General features: G+C 31.9%; 1 long non-coding RNA gene across 1 annotated transcript; it reads left to right on the top strand.

Annotated features, from left to right (window-relative positions):
- The first annotated feature begins 1,925 nt into the window (after positions 1–1,925).
- LOC148611857 (uncharacterized) lies at positions 1,926–18,842 on the top strand. The gene is made up of 2 exons (XR_015924612.1): positions 1,926–2,030; positions 18,302–18,842. It is a non-coding gene; the product is annotated as an uncharacterized LOC148611857 (long non-coding RNA).
- Positions 18,843–19,455: the final 613 nt, after the last annotated feature.

The raw sequence follows: 19,455 nt of genomic DNA, 5'->3' as shown, positions 1-19,455 counted from the left end.
CAGAAATATTTAACGGCCTTCTTTTGAAACCCTCTTGAATTACATTGATTGATTGATTGATTGTTAGGGTTTTTAACGCCCGAGCAGCAATATTTCAGCTATATTCAGGCGATAAACATGAAGTGGATGATAAAATGAACATTAAATGATGATGAAATGAAAAATGGGGTGAGACACAAGGATAATGGGGTCGACATGTACCCCATTCCACCACCAGGGGTACACAACGCAGTTGCTCTGTGGGCAGCACCTTGCCCCCGGCCAGGGGTCTGAACACTATTTAATCGCCTTTTACGACAAGCTTAGCGCTGCTTCAGGCCTATTCTTTTGATACCTGGACCTGCACGGTGCTCTTTAATTACAAATATTCGTTTAAATATGTTCTCACTTCCTGCTAATATTTTCAAAAACCTTCGAGATTTGACACTTGACAAAGTAGACAAAATTACTTTCTCGTCCAATTACAGATTGGCGAGTATTTTTTGTGAAGTTGAATCTTTCCGAAGTTTCAAACCTGTCAGATCGGAGCACCTTTAAGACAACGGAGCATTTCCGCACAGTCCGTTTGAAATACAAGTTTTGATGCGATTAACATCAGTAACATTCTTAACCGAATAATACTACTGAAAGAAATACCGTCTTATTTCAAAAGTCAATCCGTCCCGATTGTCTCCTACAATTACACCAACACCCGTACTTCCCTTAAAATTTTAACTATGAACAAGCATTGCATATTGACTATTTAGTATTCAAAGACGTACAAGCTGCAAAATGTTTCTCCTCTTCATGATAAAAATATACGTTGTCCTTGCGGACAACGATTCTAACAATATTACTTTTGTATGTAAAGCGCACTGTTACGAATGCTTAATACAGAATGAACTAAAAATTAAAGATAATTCGGGTAATCTTACATACAAATGCAATACAGGCATGAAATCATAGCTACAAGTCCTTTATGACCTCGTTCAAGAGAGAAATCTGAGATACCTTATTTGTGTTAGATTCGAAAACTACAAAAAACTACATACAGGCAAATGGAGAAGGATCATCTACTTATTCGTCTCTATGCACTTGAAATTACCCTTCATTACTCTATGCACTTGAAATTACCCTTCATTACTCTATGCACTTGAAATTACCCTTCATTACTCTATGCATATTCATCTCTATCTCATCCTTTATTTTAAAATTATACAGTAATTGTATATAATTAATTACAATGCGAACTTCAACACGACAGAATGATTTACCACATTGTCAGTTTACAACGATACAACCCTCTAAATCCTTCATTCAAGGATTTGGTCAATAGTTTTTTTTATTTGATTTTCGTGTTTACATATATTTTAGTTGTTTTTGTTAGCCAAGGCGATAACACCGCTGTTCTCCTCTTCGAAAAAGCAATGCCTGATTGATGAGAAGGTAGATTTGTCAATGTTGAATCTTTCTTTTCCTCGTGTCATGGCGTGTCAAATAAAAGAACATCTTGACTGATTAGAACATTTGTAGATTTACATCTTTTTTCAGATATGGTATATACAAAGGATAATTATATTTTCATCGAAATTTTAGGTTTTGCGTTTTAATTCTTTAATGCTTACAATCATCGTTGTATTGTATTCATCATTGAGAAATTCCCAGCATTTCCGTGTCATCAGGTAAATTGATTAATGCCTGGAAAACGCAAGATAGAAGTTTTAATCGCGACCGTAATAAGCTATATAGATATAACCGGTATTGGATTTGCTAACAACTTGTCAATGAAACGACGCGTCATATAGGATTTTATACAACGCATGTAAAATAAATGTAAAATTAATGAGAAAAATTGGAAGTGTTTCTATAGACGCCCCTCATGTAGTGGAACTAGCTCTGATTCGTTCGTATCGCCCACCGACTAATCCATGTCAATAAATATCTTTCATTTCTTCCAATTGACTGAAAACATTGCTAGTAACACTTCCAATGAGAAAATACTGACACAGTTTTTGGAATTCTATCATTTAAATTCTGCACATCTACATAAGGTAATGCGTTTTATTTATTAGTTTCATGTACCTGTTAAAACTATAACTTTCAATGAGGCAAAAATCACAAATTACTCTGTTAAGACTTGAATGTTGTATATTCCTTTTATTTAATTAAATTTTTTAAATGATTGAATGCAAACGTTTGAGATAAGTTAGCTGAATAAAATCCTTTCTTTTTAAGAATTTATTTTCTTAAATACTGACTGTTAATTTGACTTTTTTGTATAGTAAGAAAACAAATTCATTTTTAGTAGGTCAGAACCTACTGGTTTGTAACCTGTCACCTACTATTATAGAATTAAAAAGTATTTTTGAAGTAAAATGTCTTTCTTTATCTAATCATAAAAAGTAATCTTTGTTTTGTTTTTAGCAAAAAAGAAAAAATAAGACTTCTGAAATACTTACATATTTTTTATTACAAAGTTGAGACCCAGAAAAAAACACTCACTTTGTGTTTTTATACAATACCACGAAGTTGTCGGATTAGTTTATGGGGAGCACGATTGCCTATGTTGACCTTTTCCAAAAAAAAACAAGCGCTTCAATTTGATGAAGTTGGTATACATTTAGCAAATGCCTCATGAGTTTGTATAACCTGGAATTTACGATGCCTATTTCTATACTGATAGTATGAATTCAATGCAAAATGGCTTTATTTGATTCAATGACCAAGGGGAACTATTTTTTTTTAATTATTGTTAGGACTCATTTTCTTTGTAAAGGAAAAGACATGGAGATACGTTTGTGTTGAACTTGATATAAAAATATTTGCTGTTTCGCAACTTAACCTTTCTAGATAAAGGTTATAACACAAATGACCTACCTCATAATCATATTTTGGAAATGGAAATATTTATTTGTACATGAACTTAACTTGCAAAATCAAGGATACCCGAAAATGGAATGAAAAATTACGTTCATGTCTTCATGCAAGCAGTTTTTATCAGAGTTTATGGCTAACCAAACTTCCAGCTTCCATGGCTGTTACTCGAATTCTGGTGTAAGTGTGTATGTGTTATGTGCACAAAAACTCAAAATGGGTAAAACAGTAGTCAACTGAGCGTTAGATTGGACTATTGGTCCAGTGAAAAAAAAATAAAATCAGATCTATAACTTTTTAGTTCTATCTTTGCGGAATATTTATTTGGCTTAAAACACAACTGTCATATGCACTTTGAAAAGTAAGAAACATGCACAGTTGATAATTATGGCATTAAAACAATGAGAAAAAAATCCAAGTGACATCTTAAACAGTGTCAGCTTCAGTCTGAAAATATTTTTTTTATGTCTAGCTCTGCACAGCTTGAAGAATGGAGAATAACTTCGGCACACATTTACATTTTTTTATGTTGTAAAACTTTAAAAGTATATGATGATAACAATGTAAAATGGGTCATCTAATTAGAAAATATTTTCTGATTAGATAACACTTTAAATTATTATAATTATGGCAAAAGGCAGATGATTATTATTTTACTGATTAGTATCAATAGCAAGTGTCCACATTTGATATAAGTACAAATAGTTGACACTAACACAACTAATATTTATTACATCTGAGCGGTAACACCTCTGAATATGCGTAGTCAATGGCCACCTTTTGTAGTGCGGTTATAATATCAGCTTGAAGATAAACTCGTCAACTAGAAAAAAATTATACGTGTGTATATTCAAATCATTTATATGCATGTCGTTAATGTGAATTTATAAAAGAAATTCTTACTTCCAAACGCAATTTAGCGTTACCCTACCGGTGCACCTGGTCCATGCTCCCAGTTTTAAGTGGAGTCCGAGTTGCTCATTTGCTTTTGTTACTTTGTATGTATAACTGTAGTTACTTTATGTTCTTTGTTGTGTATGTCTGTTTTCCATGTCTGGTCTTTGTCCCTGGATTACATTCGTTTGATTACCGCTATAACTTTGGTTCCCTTGATTACTCTTTAGCATACATACCATTTTGAAATGCAAATGTATACCTTATATATACAGTCATGATCATTTACCATGATATAACATACGAAATCAGTGACAGTTTTCCAAACTGAACATGGGGCAATACTATTGTATTTGTTTTGACACACCCTGGTAGACATAATCGGTGCTGGATTTGACTTCCTTTTTTTTGGTTTTGTAAACTTCGTGTAACAATATATTTTTGAATCGTGAACGTCTTAAGAATATGGTTCCAAAATGCTGATGAATGTTACTGCTTGAAAAAATATACAGCATACCGAAATATCTATATAATTGGTACTTTTGTATTTGTAAACGGACATCAACTAAGATGTAATGACATGTCTTATCGACTGTACTCGTTTATCACTAAAAGAGCATTGTGATATTAGTTGATAGAAAATAACCTATCTAATTAAATCACAATAAGAATATGTTAGACAATACTAAGTTTAAAAAAATGTATCCCCGAAAACAGGGATTAATTCAGCCAGATTTATAGAAGCGCATGAGTAAAAAAAACCAAAACACTGAGACATCATTCCTTGCATTAAATGAAAGCTACTACAATTATGTAGATCTTTTGACATCTTTGGTAAAACTAATCGGTGCTGGATTTGGGTCCCTATTTTGATATTTTTTGGTTTTGGTTTTAAGTACTTCTTGTATTATTCATTTTTAGATCTAGATCTTTCCAAGTATTCGGATAAGAGGTTACTTCTTAAATCACATGCAGCATACCGCAATTTGAAATATTTATATGATAAGTACTTATACGATTCAAACCTCAAACAGGCAAGATAATATCTGATTTCACTCCACAAGCAATTGACTCTCCCCGTCAATAAATTGTCAATAGAAAGCAGTTCTTATTTATAAGGAAGAATTGATGGGTTTTAATGTAAAAAAATATGAGAAGGTTACTTTAAAAACTTAGGTATGTGTTGGCATTAATATTAACAAAAAACTTATCAGATAACCATAACTACCTTCTACGTTACCAAGTTCAACATAATTATTTCCAAAATAGGCATTATCGTAATAATTTTATTTATAATACATGGCCTGCGTGACCATGATATGGGAATAAGCTACTTAATACATCGTTGATGATCATACGGTCTAATATACAATAATTTTATATGAGATATCAAGAGGATAAGAATATCTACCTCAGTGTCACAATTCATTAAGATTATTTTTAACATATGAGTAAAACGCAGGTCTCCTAGACGAAAATGGAGTTGTAAATGAAGCTCGTTTCATTTAATCCCTTTGTATACATTCGATTAGTGTGCATTATTTGTGGTTTGCATTTGATTTTTTGATTAAGTAACTGTCTTTGTAAGAATCATGCAAAATCTGAAAAATGCTATACACCCACAAAAAGCCTACATATTTTTATTTTTGTAATTAAGTTGTTTTATGGGTCTATATTATGAAATGTGTAATTATTCATTCAAATCTGCCTGCTCTCAGGAGATAATCCACATTGAAAATCCAGTAGATTCTATTGTATTTGAGTGCCATTTACCGAGTTATCTACCTTAGTTTTGAAATCTACAGTGCATTCTATAGAATTTTTATCTCCCAAGAGCACAGGATATATGAAAAACCACATGTTAATTTCTGTTTGCTATGATATTTCAAACAAAATATCAAAAATAAAAAATATGTAGGCTTTTTACCCATGAATCACATTTTGCAGGATCCTTAGCTGGAGTGCTACTTCATTATTAGCTAACTCAAGTGAGCATTATGTGCTTACTAACGGATTTATGTTACATGCAGTGGTTAATCTGAGACCAGAAGTAATTGATTGTAGACTCCTTTGCATGTCCATTAGTAAGACGCCCATATAGTAAAAAAGATTCCTAATTGACAGAAGAATGTCTCTTAATCAACTAAAGAACCTTTAAAACGGAATGCTTATCATGATTGTAGAATATAGTTAAAGAAACCAAATTTTCTTATCTTCCTTTGGTTACGTTGCTTGTTATAATATACTTTATCTTCTCGAACACTCAAAAAGCATTCCTATGTAAACTCATTCGTTCAAAATGTAATAATGACATTTATACCACCAATTGGATCTGAAAACATGTACATTTAGCACCAACAACCATTATTCGTGTATAAAATACATTATATAAGATATATTCACAGTTTTTAAAAATTCGTTATCTTTCAACTAGGTATATCAATTATACATTGCCCATTCAAAAAGATAAATGTTAAGAATAAAACAGACACGAAACTTCTAACGCACACTTTTACTACGAGTTACATATTACATCATTATGAGCCTTAAAATTGAGGTTTTTTTTCGTTTTCGACATTTTTTTACCCATTTACCTCTACAAATATTATGATTATGTGTAAAGACAATTTTTGAGTCTGCAATTTACAATCAAAATTGTAATGGGAACATGTGATATTTCCTGAATTAGATTTTTACTCCTGGAAATTAATTTTGCATCAGGACAGTTTAAAGGTATTGTTGTGGACTGAGGTGCAAAAAAGTCAGTTGAGACTATTTGGGAAAATCGTACAATAAGGCTTTTGTCTGTAGTTTCGATTTTGAACTTGAAGACTATATCAATAAATAATGAAACATACTTCAAAATATTGATATAATTCATCTCAGGGAATATTGTCAATTCATGTATCTTCCAATAATTACTGTTGTTTGTTTGAAACTGACTTGGCTACTTTAGCATGACTAAGATATCTCAAATAAGGGTATCATTTCAAACAAATTTCAAATTTTCGGCGGATGTTTCTAGAAAAGCAGAGGTCACTTACCGTACCAGTGCATCTGGTCCATGCTCCCAGTTTTTAGTGGAATCAGAGTTGCACACTTACTTTGTATGTATTACTTGTTTATTTTATGTTCTTGGCTGTCTCTGTCCCTATTTACATTCTTTTAATTCCCGCTAGAATCTTGGTTCTCTTGATTACCTTTTCAAGCTGTGTATTGAAAACATACGTTATAAACCATGATTCAACCAACCATTCCAATCAGAAATGCATGAACCAAGTCGGGAAATTGAGACTGTTTTTGCATATTTCTGGTTTTTTGACACTGCCCTTTGTTACACGGAATTCCGTTTTTGACTCTTCCTTTTGTCTATTGCATAGAGTTTATCAGTTCGTTAGTTTTGTTATTACCATTTATTAAAAAGTGTGATATTTTTTACCCCATGTGTGCTATCACTCTTACTAAGTAGAACAGATCAATCATTTATTTAAAGTATGAAAGTTTCAACCATAAGTTTATACTTACTGCTTTAAATGCGATTTTATCAGTTTCCATTTTATGATGTTAATTGCCGTGTAACAATTCCCATTCAAAATTCTGTTTGGTGGTATTTATGCGAATCTATAACTTTTTCATTGAAACGATAAGTTTCTTTATATTTAGAGATAAAATCAGACCTACTTCCGTAATAGTTATAGGTATATGGTTAAAACATATTCCTTTAAGTTTATATCCTATGTTGTTTCAAATGTAGCAGTCTTTGTCAGAATCATGCAAAATCTGTGTTATTATTCATTCAAATCTGCCTGGTCTTAGGAGATAATCAACATTGAAAATCCAATAGATTTTATTGAACTTGAGTGTCATCTTACAAAGTTATCTCCCTTAATTTTTAAATTTACAGTGTATTCTATATGATTTTAATCACCCAAGAACATGGGTTATATGAAAAGATGAATTTTAACTCCTGTTTACTATGGCAATTCAAGCAAAATATCAAAAATAAAAATATGTAGGTTTTTACGCATGAATCACATTTTGCAAGGTTCTTAGCTGGAGTGCCACTTAAAATGTCATATGCATCAATTTTCTTGCTACACGTACCTTAATTTGATATGTTGATTTGATATATCACCGTAAATTTCAGACATCTACAGTTTGAATTGATAATACTGATTATAATTATGATTATATTAATAATAATTGAAATAATGATAATAATAATAATAATGATTAAAGTAAAACAAAAATATGTTTAAATTACTTTTGATTTCGTTTAGCCTTTTAAACCTTTTAAACTAATATTGACTTGAAAATATTTCTTTCTCGTGTCTATGTCTTCTTGTGTCTTGTAAATTTTTCATCCATCACTAAAGTTGTTTAACGATCGTCATCATAATTTGATTGACCAATTATAAATATCAATCCCAAAGATGAAACAAAGCTTCAGTTAGATTTTACGTCTTACAGGATTGACAATCCTCTGAACATAATGCAATTCGGATTTTACTTCCTTGCAATATGACAGGTGTCGCTCCTACTCTTCAGAAGTACCTGACATCACTCCTAATATTTATGCTTAAGTTCACATTGAAATGATTTAGTTTTGTGTGTGCTGTTTGGTGGGATTTAATTCTTTTGTACACGTTGTTCTAGTTTACTATGTTGCTTCCATTTATCTAAATCGTCTTTTTTCCTCTTTCCACTGACTTTTTTTGCCATCTGACCTTCTATCCATAATATATCACAGTTTTTTCTTCAAATATTTTCCCCCCCATACGATGGCCATAAGGTCGAAACTTTTGGGGCATATCTTATTTATTTTGTTTATGTGTTATTTATATTTTAATTGTATGCAGCTAGTTTTTACCCTTTGAACGTGGCCATTGTTCACTTATTCATTATTCTCTTCTATCTATATATTGCTGAATTATTTTGCTGATATTTCAACAAATCTGTCCTCAAGTTATTGTCATCGAAGTTTGCTTGTAAAAGGAAATCCCATGATTCATAAATATGAGATATTGAAACGGACAATGAAATGAAAACACAAATCACACGTATTGTAAAAATGTATCTACATAAAGAAGTGAAAGTATTAATACCGAAGTTATAATTGAAAAGGAAAAATCCATGAAAAAAAAAAAAAAACAAAAACAAAAACAAAAAACAAAACACAAAACACAAATAAAAAAACCCCAAAAAAACATCAAAACAAACAAAAACACAAGACCAGGAAAAGAAAAAAAAATAAGATAAAACACCTAAGAACTAAAGGTATACACTTAACACCAGACCTAACCCTGATACAGATCAAATTCGTTGATCATATGGAAACGAGCAATCTATATCTTTCGCGAGTTGATAACTAATAACTGATAAAAAAACTACAATGGAGGTCTTTTTTCTATATAATTATTTTTTGGTCAATAAATATGACCTGGATTTGTTATTTTGTTTTGGTTTTTTTTTTGCCTTTTTAAAATAAACAGTTCTTATGTCAACAACTGGCATTCAGAAATTTCTTTTTTTAATGACAATTTAAAGCCAGGCTATTTGTCTATGTCCATTCAGGAATAGCATTGATTTTATTTCAACACGAAATTTCATAATTCGATTTGCGAAATGTTTTTGCCAGGCACAATATATGTAAACAATAAGTCTTCTATGTATTCCTGCAGTTGGCTATTTAAAACTTCATTTGTGTAGGAAAAACTTAAAGATTTAAAATGTTCTTGAGTTTGCAAGAACAAGCAACCTTTAACAATTTCTCGACGATTCCTTTAACGTAGACATGCACTGTATCTACCAAGGATACACTGATATTCATAAATAGTCTTTTAGTATTTTAATATTATAAAAAAAAGAGAAGTCTGTTTATAGATAAAATATCATACTTGTACTCTTTACTTGTAGTTTCGAGAATTTTTGTTTGTTGATCACTAATAATTATTTGATTGCGGTATGGTTCAATGTGAAAGTTTTCTGTAAATCTGTATCATTCATTATGTATTAGAACACACAGTCGCTGATGTTTGAAGACACCGTAACGTATTGTGAATTTAAACTTGGTTTACAATTGCTACTAAAGGTTAGGGGAAACAAATATGATTGACGTTGGTTACCCTGTAATTGCTGCTTGTTCGCTCTGTACTTTGTTCTCATTTTCACGTAAATTTGTTATAATTATAAGTTCCAGATTTATTTATCGATGTAATTGTCATGCTCGGTTAATGAAAGAGCTTTGGTTACATCTTATCTACCGGTGCACATAATCTATGTTCCTAGTTTTAGTGAAATCTGAGTTGCTCATTTACTTCATTGTTTTTGTTTCTTTATACTTGTAATTTTGGTTATTTCATGTTCTTGGTTGTGTGTGACTGTTTTCCCTATCTCGTCTTTACCTGGACTACATTCTTTTGATTTTCACTAGAATCTTGGTTCCCTTGATTAATCTTTATCAGAATACATAAGCTTTTCAAGCTCCGAACAGCGGCTGACGTTAGAAATTCACTGCAGAAGCTGCCGCAAGCCCTCTCAGAAAATGCAAGATTCTTGCAAAGTCGGGAAAAAGTGAATGATTTTACGCGACCTTTTCCGATAACCTGGAAGCCCAGGTAATATTTTCGCCCCATTAGTTTCTCTAAAATATAACCCCGGTGCACCAATGACATCTTCTGTCTTTTGATTGGCTGAGCAAATATGACGTTATTTTGTTTACTTTTATACGTTCTAATATTCAATATTAAAAAAAAGTACGTGAATGTGATCCAGGGACGAAGATCAGACATGGGAAACAGACACACACAAAAAGAACATAGAGTAACTAAATTCATACATACAAAGTAACAAAAGCAAATGAGCAACTCGGACTCCACTAAAAACTGGGAGCATGCACAAGGTGCACCGGTAGGGTAAGAGTCCTCTGCTTTTCTAGAAACACCCGCCGAGTTGCTCATAAAAAGTCAAGTCTGGGGTAGGCGAAAGAGGATAGGAAAACTATGACACGTTGAACAAATCAGTTTTCATGGCACAGATGGATACACCGCAATGATCCACGAGTTTATGATGACGGCCATAAAACTTCTGTAGTGATAACTTCAATCTTGTAGCAACATAACCCTGCTCCAGAAGCCTATTTGTTAAATTTCTAGCGCGATACAAAAAGTCTGCGTAGTCTCGGCAAGCTCTGGCAAAACGTGTGAGTTGTGATATGAACAATCCATACACAGGCGCTGAAGGGATGTTGCAACAAATGAAAGGAAAGTTGACAATTTTGAATGAAAAGTCATCACGTTTGTCGTAAAGTTTGGTCAATAGTTTTCCTTTACCATCGATTTCTAAGTGTAGGTCAAGATATGAGGCCGACTTCACAGTGTCTGTAGTATCCATTTTCTCAAGTTCTTTACGGTAGATGCGATGTATCAAATCCCCAATATTAGGATTATCTTTCGATATACATTCACAAATATAAAGTTAATTTAGATAATCTCATCATTTTTTATTTTATTTCATAAGCTGCTATTTACTCGCATATTGTACATGATATTGGTATTATGACAATGACCAGGGAACCAGATAACGTTTTCCGATTAACAAACGACGTATGATTTAAATAACGCCCAAGAATTTCAAAAGGCTTATCTGCAGCGGTAAATAAGAGTGGAAACGAACGCCTGCCTTGCATTGAGCATGACATATGTCCTTTATTATATTGCTAGCAGTACGTTGATTGATGGTTGGAAAAGACATCGTTTTTTTCTAGAGATATAAAAGCTATACAAATAATAAAACTACCTATGTGTAACATATAATGAAAACAGAACCATAAAATATATTGTTCATATAAAATTTCAAGGATTTAATAGTTGACAGTGGTGAAATTAGTTGATTTCATTTAGAACAGACATTTCACGAAGTTATCTTGAATGAGGATATTTGAAATTAAAATATCTTAAACGCTTTGATTCTTTCCAAATAAAAAAGCGCTTATGACAAAATGACACAATTTTACGTCAAAGAACGGTACATATATTGACATTTTTGACAACATCTTATCTTACGGTAAGGGAATTTTTAAGAGTAAGAAATATTTACAAAAAAAGTTTTATATATATCATTATGGGTATTTAGTTTCATTTAATAGCAAATCTTGGTTCTAATTGTCGTAATGATAACATCATTCGGTTGAGTTAGAAATATCCTGCTCTCTTTTTACGGAATTTTTAACTTTAGATTTTTTCCAATGTGAAACCATGGTTAAAGAGGTAGTTTAAATACAATAAACGATTAAACAAGAAAACAATAACAAAAGTTAGTCATCAAAACGCCTTCCACAAATACGGAAGGACGGATTGGTTGCATATATTTTGATTTATTCAACGGGTCATAGTTTTCCTTTCCTCTTTTGTCTACCCCGGACTTGACTTTTTATGAGCAACTCGGCGGGTGTTTCTAGAAAAGCAGAGGACGCTTACCCTACCGGTGCACCTGGTCCATGCTCCCAGTTTTTAGTGGAGTCCGAGTTGCTCATTTACTTTTGTTACTTTGTGTTCTTTGTTGTGTATATCTGTTTTCCATGTCTGGTCTTTGTCCCTGGATTGCATTCTTTTGATTGCCGCTATAGCCTTGGTTCCCTTGATTACTCTTAGTTTAGTTTGCTGACTTCTTTCTACTATGAGCATTTTCTTTTTTGCGTTTTACGTTTCGTTCGTCGTGTGCATATATTGGTATTGTTTTGTCGGAGGATTTGTTCTTGTTTGTACTTTCGGTCTTACTGTTTCTTCTGTTGTAGAAATTCAATAATGACTACATTATTAGATTTGCAGTTAACGTTAAATAATTTCATCAGTAAATTCCTTCTTGGAATCTCGAAGGTATGGCTTTATTTCTTGTTTTTTTGTGTGCAAATTATCTATTGTCCACTGTGAAAGGAACACAGTGTTCTGGTGAAATAACTTCACGTGATTTTCACTTGAGGTAAGCAAACAGAATATACTTATTTTAATGGATAGTAAGACTGATTTCTTTTACAAAGGTAACAACACAATTACCGAACATTAATCCAATCAATCATAAGGTACAAAATGTATCTGGCAAAATAGATATTTCACCACCGAAGTAGCTGTTTTCGCAATGGTTCTGAATTTGTACAGGCATTTCAAACGAAATGGTTGGTTAAATCAAGGTTTTTTGCAGCGCGCTTAACCTTCAACTCAAACATAGACTTCTGAAATTTGGAGAATTTACGTCTAGACAAGACTTATACTACAGCACAAATAAAATTCGTAGAACAACGATCTTCATGCACTATTTATTTTTTTCTTATGAATTTATTATTGAAGTTTTCAATAATACCAAGATTTAATCACATTTTACACCAAACTAACACCAATACGATCGCATGATGATGCAAGCATACCTATATTGAAGAGTATGACATACTGACTTAATTTCATTCGATTTGGCTCAAATGCAAGCTAGAGTAATACTTTTCAAATTTAATGATTTCATAAAGCATAATTATGAAAATACCAAACAATGTACAATGAAAAATGTGAAATTGTCTAAAACAAATCTCTTTTGAACTGTCATATGTGTCATGGTTAGAATGGTGTTTCGATTACCAAATCTCAAAGTACATTTAAGGAGGTAGACCCAAGGTAAGGGACATAACTCTTTAAATCAGTGATATGTTTGTATCATATTAATTTCCCCAAAGCCTCTCAAGCTTTCATTTAAAATAAAATGAAATCGGTCCAAGTTACTTTGATGCTTACACGAGATTTATGTAAAATATTGATACAAACTTTCCAAAGATTTGTAAGAATTGTGTCCCTTACCCTAGGTCTACCTCCTTAAATAGAAAGGTTTTTAGAATGTTTGGTTTACATTGGTTTTTGGATTATTGAGGGTTCAGTTTATACAGACCTCACTGTATAAGTGAAATTGAGTTTTACATAAATATCTATCAATCTGTTAAGTGCATATGTCATTCTCTGACTATGGATACCAAATTCCACTGACCTTTTAGACCACACTCTTAGTATTGAACAAAAACTGATGTCTGTAGCTATTTGTTTGTTTCAGGAACAATTTCATGTATTTGAAAATTTGATAAAGGTTTTGAAAACAATGTTATTGACATTGTAACGATGGTCCGATCCGTTTTATCTTTTGGTCGAGCAGTGATATTCCATCTTCGAAGAAAGCTTTACCAGAAAAGATAAATTAATTAATTTGTGACGAAGCACCAAAAGCAAAGTTATCACATATTATAGAAAGAAGGCTATAAAATTATAGCACACATATCCTTAAAAACAAAACAGCATCTCACATAATACTTATAACAAATTATAAAAAGAAGGAAACAACGTCAAATACATTATAATAGTAGTGCTATATGCTTTACTTGATTCTCTCTCTTCATGTATTGTTAGCTTACTAATTGCCGCTATTTTCGTTGTGGAAAAGAGTAATCAAGGGAACAAAGGTTATAGCGGTAATCAAAAGAATGTGATCCAGGGACAACGACCAGACATGTAAAACAGACACACACAACAAAGAACATAAAGTAACTTAAATCATACATACAAAATAACAAAAGCAAATGAGCAACTCGGACTCCACTCAAAACTGGGAGCATGGACCAGGTGCACCGGTAGGGTAAGAACAAAGAACGCAAAACAGATATCCGCGAAAATGTTCACTTGACAGAATCAACGAAAATTAGCAAACACGAAATATAATACGTTTACAGTAAGTCAACTCATTTAGCAAGGATTAATAACATTTGACAGAAGTCTGATAGCCATGGATTTATAGAATATATATACTTTCATATTTGTTCATAAAAATAAAATATAACTATTGAATGTCAATGATAAAACAGGTTTCAGTTTTTGTTGAAATTATGCATGATTAATAATCTCGAGTATTTTATGTAAAAATGAAAAAAAAAGTTGTTTTGCAAGCGTTTTTTTTTTTAAAGTACTTTCACTTGCATCCTGCAGAGAGGAACCATCGGTAAAAATTACAGCTGCAGAATTCTTTGATTAACAATAAGATGTACCATTGAGAATGATTCATTATGTTGCGAAAATGATTATCTGAATTTTTAATGAATTTATATAGTTTATGAGTGATGTAATGACGTTCCTATTTCGTTTTTTAAGTGACATTTTTCGAAATTGTTTTAAGCTATATCGAATGTTCTAAAGGCTTTATAAGCTGATTTAATTTTAACAAATGATTTATAATGAAGTCCGGAAACTGTTTTATATTTTACATAACGCTTTTCATCTGGATAAGTTTTATCAATAAGAATAGATTTTGATCTAAGTTTACGGTAGTGTCCTTTTATTCCTTGTTCGGATTTCAAATGGAATATTGTTTTGTATAATTCGATGCAGTATTCAACTTGATATTACTTAGTGGTTAAATATGTCTCTTTGTTAGAAATACTATAATTAAAACTGCCACACCAAGCCTATTTTAATGTTTACATTTGCGTATTTTTGTATATGAATTTGCGTAAATGTCTCGTCATTAAAACAACAATAATGCATTTGGGAACACCAAAGGGCATTACGAGTTAACTGACAATATGCAACTGGGTTAAGTTGTCTACCTATGTCAATTTTAAATACTTCAAAATAATAACCTGAGCAAATGTATACTGTATATGAAAAAAAAAACAGAACAATTCATTTGTGAATTGCACAGAGTATAGGCCACTGACAATCTGCCTACACCCGGACTCTGTTCAGTGCGTGCTGCACCATGGACGGCCAACTGTATCCTGCTGCAGTCATCCCATCTTTGACAGAACTTCTTCAACCATTTCTTGGTCGTCCTCGTTTTTTTTTCACCTGTAGATTCCAATGAAGTGCCTGTCTCGTTATGTTTCCTGGATCCTTTCGCAGTTGATGTCCTATCCAGGTCAAGTTTTTTTTCTTGATCTGCATCGGAGGAGGAAGTTGGTGTTTCCCAGAGATCCTTGTTGGTAATGAGATTAGGCCTGTAGATGTTTAAAACTGTTATATACTGTGATCCGTATAAGGGAACAGCTTATAAGTTGGAGTTGTAGATCTTGATTTTGGTGTTTTTTTCTGTTCTCTCTGGCGTTCTATTCTTGCGTTGCATAAATTAGCATTCATTTGTGAATGCTTATGTAAAAGAAAAAGGCGTTTGATGAGTGTTGCACTTTGAGCTGACTTTAGTCCATTATCTCTAATGCAAAATTTTCTTCTTACTTTTAATATAAACCCGTATTGTCCAAAACGGGCTAGCCTTGTTATAATCAATGACTGAAGAAAATTATATATGCTTGTCTAGCAATATCGAATTTCAATAGAGGGAATTTTAACAATATCTTTTATGGTCAATTAATTATAGTTTATCAGCAAGTTATTCGCCATAAGAAAACAGCAAATATTGGGCTAACAATCCCCGTAATCAATAGCTTTATTCCTCATTTGATATAAAGGTAATTAAGCTTATGTGCGATATCATTGTAGAAAATATTAATGTTTATCTGCAGTGTGAATGAGAGTGATCTGATAAGAAATTTTTCACAAAAATTACGAAGGAAATCAAGATCATAACAGGACCGAGTATAAAATCAAGTAATCAAAATATTTAAATGCCAACAAGAGTGTTTGTGTTTGAAAGCTTCGTAATCAAGCAAGTGATGTGTAATTCATTTTAATTTCTAAAAGTTTTAAATTACTCCATTTGCTATATCTTGTAGTTCTTAGTAGTCAGTTTTAGTTTCTTGTAGTCCCTATGATGCTGTAATTTATAGCTCCTAGTAATCAGTGTATGTATCTAGTAGTTCTTAGAAGTCAGATCCTTTTTCGGGTAGTTCCCAGTCAGTTTCTGTAAGTTGTAGTTTCTAGTTTAGTGTTGCTGTACATGAAGTCCCAGTTATAGGTTACAGTATCTTGTAGGAGATGGTAGATACAACTGCTTCTTAAAACAGTAAGTTTAAACTCATGAAAAGGCCTTTGATTTTCATTGCTTCTTGTAACTAACATACTAAAACATTGTACTGACTTGATGTTTTTTAAGCTTGGTCATATATAAACTTCTTGTCGAAACACTGGTGAATATTTGTAACTTGCAAACCCATTTGTAAAACAAAAAAGATTTTAATTACTTCGAGCAAAACTAAAATTAATTATTGTGGAGAACAAGAAACGAACGTGACTAATTGATTTCCAATGAACAATTGAATATAACGAATTTATCAGGAAAATACAAGCATTCTTTTACAATAATTACATTTAATTTTCTTCATCGTCATTGTAGAACCATATGCTTAGAGGCATTGCTAATTACTTTTATCTATTTTATAAGGGAGTTAGCATAGATTACACAAGAATCGACATATTCCCACTTCAGCTCTTGTAACTTCGAGGCATGTGTTTGTTGCTTGTAAAAGGTCTCTTTTATTAAACCAATATAATATTACAAAGGTGTCCCGAAGATATAAATTCAATTGATTTTTTTAATTTGTGTTATTTCCTTTGAGCAAGAATTCAAACATATTACAATTCCACATCTTTGTTTACGAAACAAATTGCAGAAGTATCATGTAATCCGGTTCTTAATTTTACTACTTTATATAAGTTACTATGATTGATTGGGTGGTTAATCAAGGGAACATGATCGGAAATGTAAGAGATTGAATGTATTTGAAAAAAATACTTTGGTCTCTAACTATATAATAATTCATTGTAAAGCGTCTAACATAAAAATCAGAAATATAAGTTTAAAAGGTATTTAAACATTGAATTATGCCATCAGAATAATACCGAGCATCGCATGCGAGAGTAACGATAGACGTTCAGTCAAACACGAATAATTATCAAACAGACCCACAGATATGGGTCAGGGAAGTGGATTTTTAAAGTGAAAGTAGCCTTAAATTGATCTAAAAAATATGCACCTCAAAAACAAAGAAAAAAAAAAGAATCATTTAAGAGTATCTAAATCCGGTACGCTGAATTATACTAAAATAAATGGACAACAGTTTGCCTATCCTATCTGGCTATATATAAGTGCCATGCCCGGATATAGGCTGTTCCCTTACTCATATTAGTTTGCCTGGTGGTTCCCTTTTTAGAACTCAAAACGTTAGAAGGGGGAAGGAATAAAATTAATGTAAATTCAGTGAAATTCTGTTACATTAAAAAATCATTAAAAATTTATACATTTGAATTACTAGGTATTTAACGAAAAGAAAAAAAAAACAAAAAACAAAAAACAAAACAAAACAAAAAAAAGAAAAAACAAAGAAAAAACAAACAAACAAACAAAACAAAACAAAAAACAAAACAAAAAACAAAACAAAAAAACCAACCCCCCCAAACCCCCCCCCCCAAAAAAAAATAGCTACTAAAATATTTTTGAATATATCTATATATCAAACTTCCTCATCTTACATGTTATACCTGCCTTATATCATATGAGTTTGCAAAATAAAGTAAAACAGATTATTGACATTAAAACAGTTTTTGATTACAAACTTCTTTTTTTCCATTTCTTTTAGAATGCTGCGCCAAGTTGTAACTTGTTTGTGCCTACTAATTGTGACTGTTGTACTAGCCTCCGCTGAAGATACAGAAGACAAACAAACTGATGAAAGTGGAATCTTGTATAAAATTCTTTCAGCAAATATTGATTCAGACCTTAAACGAAAGTTATTGCGATTAGAATATTTACGTGGGCTCACCGAAGATCAGAGAAATACGGAGGACAGTGAAATGTTGGGTGAACTTCCGAAACGATCACATATGTGGTTCCGGCACACACCCGCCCATGGAATACCAATCCAGACACGGTTATCGTTTGGCCAACCTTTAAGTAGGAATCGTGTAGGGTCTATTCATAAATTTAGATATGGAAAATAAATTAAATTAAATTACCCATCCATTGTTCTTGTGATATTCATGTTATATGCAATTTCTTCATCCAGAGAATAGAATTCACTATTTAGCAAATATTGTCTTTTGACTTCAATGACACTCTACAAATGTGTATTGAAGCACCACTCTAGAATCAGGAATTTTCAAATAAATTTATTTAAGACATGATATTGTTTAACTTATGTTGAATTCACACGTTCACATTGCGCATAAACTCAAATAAATGATACTACACTATCATTTCGAGATCTGAAAAAAAAAGCAAAACTAAGGTTAGTCTTTATTGTTTAAATATATCGCACACAATTTATGCTCTCATCCTTAGGAGAACCTTAAATATGCGTTATTCTTGCAATATGTAGTGTGATTACAAAACAGAAGAACAAATATTTCATTACAAAAAACAAATATTAGAACAATGACAATAACATTTAGGTTTTGCTTTCAATTTTGAAAATGTATTGAAGAGATATTCCCACTTTAAGAACATCATTCCTGTTCTTCTCTGCGTTCGTAATACATTCTTCTGCGTCCACATGAAGTGAAAATATGTTTTTGGGTATTTTATTGTTTAACACTTGTGTATTGTTGCTATTGAAGAAAGAACTCTTTCTCAAAATCAACAGTCCATGTAAACAAAATGATTCTCTTATGCAGAATGCAATCTTTACTAGAAATATTTCAGTTAAACAAAAGCGTCAATATATCGCAGAGACAATTTGTGTTTTATACGAATTTTACTCCTATACTTGAAGAAAAAGATTTTTGGATGAGAATA

Source organism: Perna viridis, chromosome 7, assembly GCF_037379345.1.
Source record: "Perna viridis isolate PV_CMFRI_1.1 ecotype Kerala chromosome 7, ASM3737934v1, whole genome shotgun sequence".
In the NCBI taxonomy this organism is placed as follows: domain Eukaryota; kingdom Metazoa; phylum Mollusca; class Bivalvia; order Mytilida; family Mytilidae; genus Perna; species Perna viridis.
The sequence above is the reverse complement of the archived record's forward strand: the minus strand, read 5'-3'. Positions and strand labels throughout refer to the sequence as shown.